Here is a 7,054-nt window from a genome sequence, read left to right as displayed (position 1 = left end):
GACTCGTTGACTTGACATTGAATCCCTGCGTGTGTGTGAGTAGCGTGGAGTAAACACCGTCTAGAGTGGCGAGAGAGCAAAGCGAATGTCAAAGCAAAATCCGCAGTGGACGACGCTTTGCGTATCTTTCATTATTTTGAATTGGACTCTTGACTTGTCGGATTCCGATTCTGGTGCAAGTCATCTGGAGATCGAAAACACAAAGTGAGGTACCGGCATCAGCTGATCGGTCACCACCTGATCCGCAGTCGCCCCCCGCACGACCGCCGACGCCAGACAGGGCTAACACACGCTGTGCCAGGGCACTGCACACAGCGACACGCATGTGTTACATTGATTTATGCGAGAAGCTGTTGCTTTGTGTGCTTTTCAGAAAACGTTTTTTTTTTGGGGGGGGGGGGGGGGGGGGGATAAGCAGCCCAGGGAGAAAAGGAAAAAAAAATCAGCGCACAAAGAGTTAAAAATAATTTAGCAAAATGCTGCTGTAATATTATCAGTGGAACAACTGGAAAAATAATAAAGAAATAAATTACAAATGATTTTCACGTCCAGTAGAATGAAATACAGAAGGTCAGTCTCCCCCCCCCCCCCCCCCCCCCCCCAGTGGTCTGCCAACTAGAACTGGCAAGACAGAATCAAGAGCCAAAAAGAGCAATACTCGTGGTCTGAAAAGATCAAATGAACCGGAAAACCAAAACCCAATTCACAAACCAAAATGCCTACAGGAGACCACTGCAAAAAAGATTTCTTTATGGAATCTTAAAAATTGTGGGCACCGGGATGATGACATCACATGATGGCAATGGAGCACCACTGCCAACAACAAGAAGGATGGGGTAGAGAAAAAGAAATCGTTCGAAACAGTGAGGTCTCCAATAACAAAATGGCAACCTAAACATAAAGAAATAAAAATAATGATTAAAAATTCATAACCGAAGGAAAATGAAAAGAACAATACCAAATGAGTAAAACAAAATCAGTACTGTATTGTAAAATAATCCTAAATCATGACAGCCATTTTGTGAAGCTCCTACTCCAGTCACAGCAATTAAAACTGAAACTCCTCCTCCAGTGCTGTCAATCACCACTGAAACTCCTCCTCTAGTCACATCAAATAAAACTGAGCCACCCATCCCATGTTGTCTATCATCATAACTGAAGCTCCACCTCTTGTCGGATTAAATCAAAGTCAGTCTCCTCTTTTAGGGCTGCCAATCACAACTGAAGCTCCTCCTTTAATCACATAAATTAAAGCTGAAATTCAGTCTTCTGCCAATCATGAGGCTCTTTCTCTTATCACCTCAATTAAAACTGAAACTCCTCCTCCAATGCTGTCAATCACCACTGAAGCTCCTCCTCTAGTCACATCAAATAAAACTGAGTCCCCCCCCCCACCCCCTCCATGAAGTCTATCATAACTGAAGCTTCACCTATTGTCACATTAAATAAAAGTCAGTCTCCTCCTTTAGGGCTGTCAATCACAACTAAAGCTCCTCCTCTAATCACATACATTAAAGCTAAAATCCGGTCTTCCTCCTCCAAGGCTGCCAATCATGAGGCTGTTTCTCTTATCATATCAATTAAAACTGAAACTCCTCCTCCTTCTCTAGAAGCTAAGTTTATTCCTTAGTCACAATAATTAAAACAATCTCCTCCTCCAGTGCTGTCAATCATAACTGAAACTCCTCCTCTAATCAAATCAATTAAACTGGAGTCTTCTCCTCCAGCCTCAATCACAGCGGGAGTTCCTCATCCTTTTGCGTCAGTTGAAAACTGAGCCTCCTCCTTCTCCAACGCTGTCAATCACAACTGAAGCTCCTCTCATTTAAAACTGAGTCTCCCAATGCTCTGCTCTCAATCACAGTTAGGCTCCACCTCTTGTCACATTAGTTAAAACTCAGTCTCCACCTCCAGTGCTGTCAGTCACAGTCACAAGATGAGGAGGAGGAGGCGGTTGGGAGCATGCGCTGATAGTGTGTTGCCACACCCACCACATGACGAATCGCCTCTCCTCTAGTCACATCAATAAAACAGTCTCCTCCTCCAGTGCTGTCAATCACATCTAAAGCTCCTCCTCTGGTCACAGCAAGTAAACTGGAGTCTCCACCTTTAGTGCTATCAAATCACAACTGAGGCTCCACCGCTAGCAGCATTAAAATAAAATTGAGCCTCCTCCTCCTCCAATACTGTCAATCATTACTGAATCTCATCCTCTTCTAGCCACATCAATTTAAGCTATGCCTTATCTTCCAGAGTTGTCAATCATAACTGAAGCCCCTCCTCTAGTTACATCAATTAAAAACAGAGTCTCCTCCTCCTCCAATGCTGTCAATCACAACTGAAGCTCCTCCTCTAGTCACAGCAAGTAAAGTGGAGTCTCCACCTCCAGTGCTGAATCACAATCACAGCTGAGGCTCCTCCTCCTCTAGTTGCATCAATTTAAACTGAGCCTCCTCCTCCAGTGCTGTCAATCACAACTGATGCTCCTCCTCCTCTAGTCACAGCAAGTAAAATGGAGCCTGCTCCTCCAGTACCGTCAATCACAATCACAGTTGAGGCTCCTCCTCCTCTAGTCGCATCAATTTAAACTGAGCTGCCTCCTCCTCCAGTGCTGTCAATCACAACTGAAGCTCCTCCTCTAGTCACAGCAAGAAAAATGGAGTCTCCACCTCTAGTGCTGTCAGTCACAACTGAGACTCCTCCTCCACTTTTATCAATTCAGACTGAGCCTCCTCCTCCAGTGCTGTCAATCACAACTGAGGCTGCTCCTCCTCTAGTCACATCATTTAAACTGAGCCTCCTCCTCCAGTGCTGTCAATCACTACTGAGGCTCCTCCTCCTCCAGTCACATCATTTAAACTGAGCCTCCTCCTCCTCCTCCAGTGCTGTCAATCAATACTGAGGCTCCTCCTTCTCCAGTCACATCATTTAAACTGAGCCTCCTCCTCCTCCTCCAGTGCTGTCAATCACTACTGAGGCTCCTCCTCCTTCAGTCACATTTAAACTGAGCCTCCTCCTCCTCCTCCAGTGCTGTCAATCAATACTGAGGCCCCTCCTTCTCCAGTCACATCATTTAAACTGAGCCTCCTCCGCCTCTTCGTCCAGTGCTGTCAATCACAAAATAAGCCCCACCCCTAATACTCTTAATCACAACCATGGTGTCCGTAAAGCACAGATTGGCACATGAGCCATTGCACACAGATGTTGCTCTTGCAGCGTCACTCCAAAATGTGCTGGAGGTCTTGTGAGTGTGGGATCAAGCTTTATTTTTTGTTCTGGGCTTTTTAAGATTTGATGTTTTTGAAAGTTAGCAGATCTTAAATTTTCGAATTTAATATACTGTATTCCCCTTTGAAATTTGAGTTTGTCTCATCTTAAAGCTTGGCCAGTCACAGACCTGAGTAAGTGACCATCATGGCTGTGCTGTTGTCTGATTGGTTACTGTGCTCAATGTCGCTGCCTTTATTTCTCGCTCCTATTTAAAATAATCAGGTGAGCGGGTCTTGTTTATCCCTTTAAAACTGCCAATTTTCAGGAGTAACTTCTCCATTATGCTACCCAAGTTTCTGCCTTTGGGCATCTGTCAGGCTCTGCCCACTACATATGGCCTGGTGGCAACCAATCACTCAGAGAAGAGAAAAAGAAAGCACAGGATGTCTCCAGACAACCCCAAAAAAAATGGATGCAAGATTTTGAAGCTCCGACGTAAAGTGGCAGCACATTGGCCAAAGCCCACCGGGTGCCCCATACGACGAGCGTCTCCCTTGCTTCTCGTTCTCCTATCTGGATGTCTAGTCCTCTCATTTGTTTACTCGTTTGTTTGTTTCAGCTTGTCTCTGTTGTGCTCCTTGCTTTTTTTTTTCTTTTTCTTTTCGTTTTTTTGGTCCTTATAATCTGAATTCCAGACCAATGTGTGAAGCCAGTCCAGTGTATCTGTGAATTTTCCAGGAGGCAGCGTGTTTTCCATGCACACTTTGTTTAAAAAAAAAAAAAAAAAAAAAAAAAAAAAAACTAATAAAATTACATGCAAAGTTGGCAAAAGGTCTCAGATTATTTCACAGTGGGTGGGGTGAGGGGGGGTGCATTGTTAGGTGGACTGGGGTGGGCAGTTGCAGTGAAGATGACTCCTCAGTGACTGAAAAATCGAACAGACAGAGAATCGGGCCACTTCGGAAAGTTCTGTACCCAGGCAAATGCCCAAAAAAGTGCCATGAGATACAGAAGAGGTGCGTCCACAGCAGAACCTTTTTGGAGTCGCAATCCACGCTTTCCCATGTAAGTTTTTTTGTGACCTGCCTTGGTGACTGAAGAGCGATCGTCAGATCAGGAGGATGGCTTCTTACAGGGGTGACTTGAGAACGACTGCCGGAGTGGTGACTCGCTGTGACCACATGGTGTCCCACGAGGGTCTCTCCTGCTCCATGCTCCTCCATTAGGTCCTGTTTTCTCAAGGGGTAATGTGAGCCATCATAGCTCTGCTGACGACACACAACTGTATGTATCAGTAGCGCCTGATGACCCCAACTCTCTTGATTCACTGACCCCCAATATCTGTCTTGTGTTTCTGAATGGATGAGGAGTAATCTTCTCAAACTAAATAAGGAGAAAACAGAAATGTTAGTGATTGGCAAAAATGGATATAATAAGGGTATTAGAAATAAACTTGATCCATTAGGCTTAAAGTCAAGATGGAGGTAAAGAATTTAGGGGTAATTATTGACTCTGACCTGAATTTTAAATCACATATTAATCAGATTGGGCGGCACGGTGCCTCGCAGTTAGGAGACCCGAGTTCACTTCCCAGGTCCTCACTGCGTGGAGTTTGCATGTTCTCCCTGTGTCTCCCTGTGGTTTCCTCCCACAGTCCAAAGACATGCAGGTTAGGTGCATTGGCAATCCTAAATTGTCCCTTGTGTGTGTGTGTGTGTGTGTGTGTGTGTGTGTGCCCTGCAGTGGGCTGGCACCTTGCCCAGGGTTTGTTCCTGCCTTGCGCCCTGTGCTGGCTGGGATTGGCTCCAGCAGACCCCCATGACTCTGTAGTTGGGATATGGCAGGTTGGACAATGGATTTATGGATGTTAATTTATTATTTGCATTTCATGTTGTTACACTGTGGATCCTGAGCTTTGCAATTTCATCTATCTGTATACTTGTATGACAATAAAGTTCACTTTGACAGACAGACAGATAGCTAGATGTGAAAGGCACTATATAATAGATAGATAGATAGATAGATAGATAGATAGATAGATAGATAGATAGATAGATAGATAGATAGATAGATAGATAGATAGATAGATAGATAGATAGATAGATAGATAGATAGATAGATAGATAGATAGATAGATAGAGTGCATCCAGAAAGTATTCCCAGCACATCACTTTTTCCACATTTTGTTATGTTACAGCCTTATTCCAAAATGGATTAAATTCATTTTCTTCCTCAGAATTCTACACACAACACCCCATAATGACAACATGAAAAAAGTTTACTTGAGGTTTTTGCAAATTTATTAACAATAATAAAACTGAGAAATCCCATGTACATAAGTATTCACAGCCTTTGCTCAATACTTTGTCGATGCACCTTGGCAGCAATCACAGCCTCAAGTCTTGTTGAATATGATGCCACCAGCTTGGCACTCCTATCCTTGGCCAGTTTTGCCCATTCCTCTTTGCAGCACCTCTCAAGCTCCATCAGGTTGGATGGGAAGCGTCGGTGCACAGCCATTTTAAGATCTCTCCAGAGATGTTCAATCGGATTCAAGTCTGGGCTCTGGCTGGGCCACTCAAGGACATTCACAGAGTTGTCCTGAAGCCACTCCTTTGATATCTTGGCTGTGTGCTTAGGGTCGTTGTCCTGCTGAAAGATGAACCGTCGCCCCAGTCTGAGGTCAAGAGCGCTCTGGAGCAGGTTTTCATCCAGGATGTCTCTGTACATTGCTGCAGTCAGGAGTGGCTTCCGTCTGGCCACTCTACCATACAGGCCTGATTGATGGATTGCTGCAGAGATGGTTGTCCTTCTGGAAGGTTCTCCTCTCTCCACAGAGGACCTCTGGAGCTCTGACAGAGTGACCATCGGGTTCTTGGTCACCTCCCTGACTAAGGCCCTTCTCCCCCGATCGCTCAGTTTAGATGGCTGGCCAACTCTAGGAAGAGTCCTGGTGGTTTCGAACTTACGGATGATGGAGGCCACTGTGCTCATTGGGACCTTCAAAGCAGCAGAAATTTTTCTGTAACCTTCCCCAGATTTGTGCATCGAGACAATCCTGTCTCGGAGGTCTACAGACAATTCCTTTGACTTCATGCTTGGTTTGTGCTCTGACATGAACTTTCAACTGTGGGACCTTCTATAGACAGGTGTGTGCCTTTCCAAATCATGTCCAGTCAACTGAATTTACCACAGGTGGACTCCAATGAAGCTGCAGAAACATCTCAAGGATGATCAGGGGAAACAGGATACACCTGAGCTCAATTTTGAGCTTCACGGCAAAGGCTGTGAATACTTATGTACATGTGCTTTCTCAATTTTTTTATTTTTAATAAATTTGCAAAAACCTCAAGTAAACTTTTTTCACGTTGTCATTATGGGGTGTTGTGTGTAGAATTCTGAGGAAAAAAATGAATTTAATCCATTTTGGAATAAGGCTGTAACATAACAAAATGTGGAAAAAGTGATGCGCTGGGAATACTTTCCGGATGCACTGTAGATGTGAAAGGCACTATATGATAGATAGATAGATAGATAGATAGATAGATAGATAGATAGATAGATAGATAGATAGATAGATAGATAGATAGATAGATAGATAGATAGATAGATATTCCCGTGTCTGTGTGGGGTTCCTCCCACAGTCCAAAGACATGCAGGTTAGGTGCACTGGCGATTCTCAATTGGCCTTAGTGTTTGTTTGTGTGTGCCCTGCGGTGGGCTGGCGCCCTGCCCAGGATTTGTTCCCGCCTTGCGCCCTTGTGTTAGCTGGGATTGGCTCCAGCAGACCCCCGTGACCCTGTGTTAGGATATAGCGGGTTGGACAATGACTGACTAAACCAAA

General features: G+C 44.6%; 2 long non-coding RNA genes across 2 annotated transcripts; both read right to left on the bottom strand.

The window, feature by feature from the left end:
• Positions 1-1,000: 1,000 nt before the first annotated feature.
• On the bottom strand, positions 1,001-3,158 carry LOC127527033 (uncharacterized). Its single transcript, XR_007934391.1, has 2 exons — positions 3,080-3,158; positions 1,001-1,120 (listed from the first exon to the last, which is right to left on the bottom strand). It is a non-coding gene; the product is annotated as an uncharacterized LOC127527033 (long non-coding RNA).
• On the bottom strand, positions 1,149-1,680 carry LOC127527030 (uncharacterized). The gene is made up of 2 exons (XR_007934385.1): positions 1,396-1,680; positions 1,149-1,320 (listed from the first exon to the last, which is right to left on the bottom strand). It is a non-coding gene; the product is annotated as an uncharacterized LOC127527030 (long non-coding RNA).
• Positions 3,159-7,054: the final 3,896 nt, after the last annotated feature.

This window comes from Erpetoichthys calabaricus, chromosome 3, assembly GCF_900747795.2.
Source record: "Erpetoichthys calabaricus chromosome 3, fErpCal1.3, whole genome shotgun sequence".
Classification (NCBI taxonomy): Eukaryota; Metazoa; Chordata; class Cladistia; order Polypteriformes; family Polypteridae; genus Erpetoichthys; species Erpetoichthys calabaricus.
The sequence above is the reverse complement of the archived record's forward strand: the minus strand, read 5'-3'. Positions and strand labels throughout refer to the sequence as shown.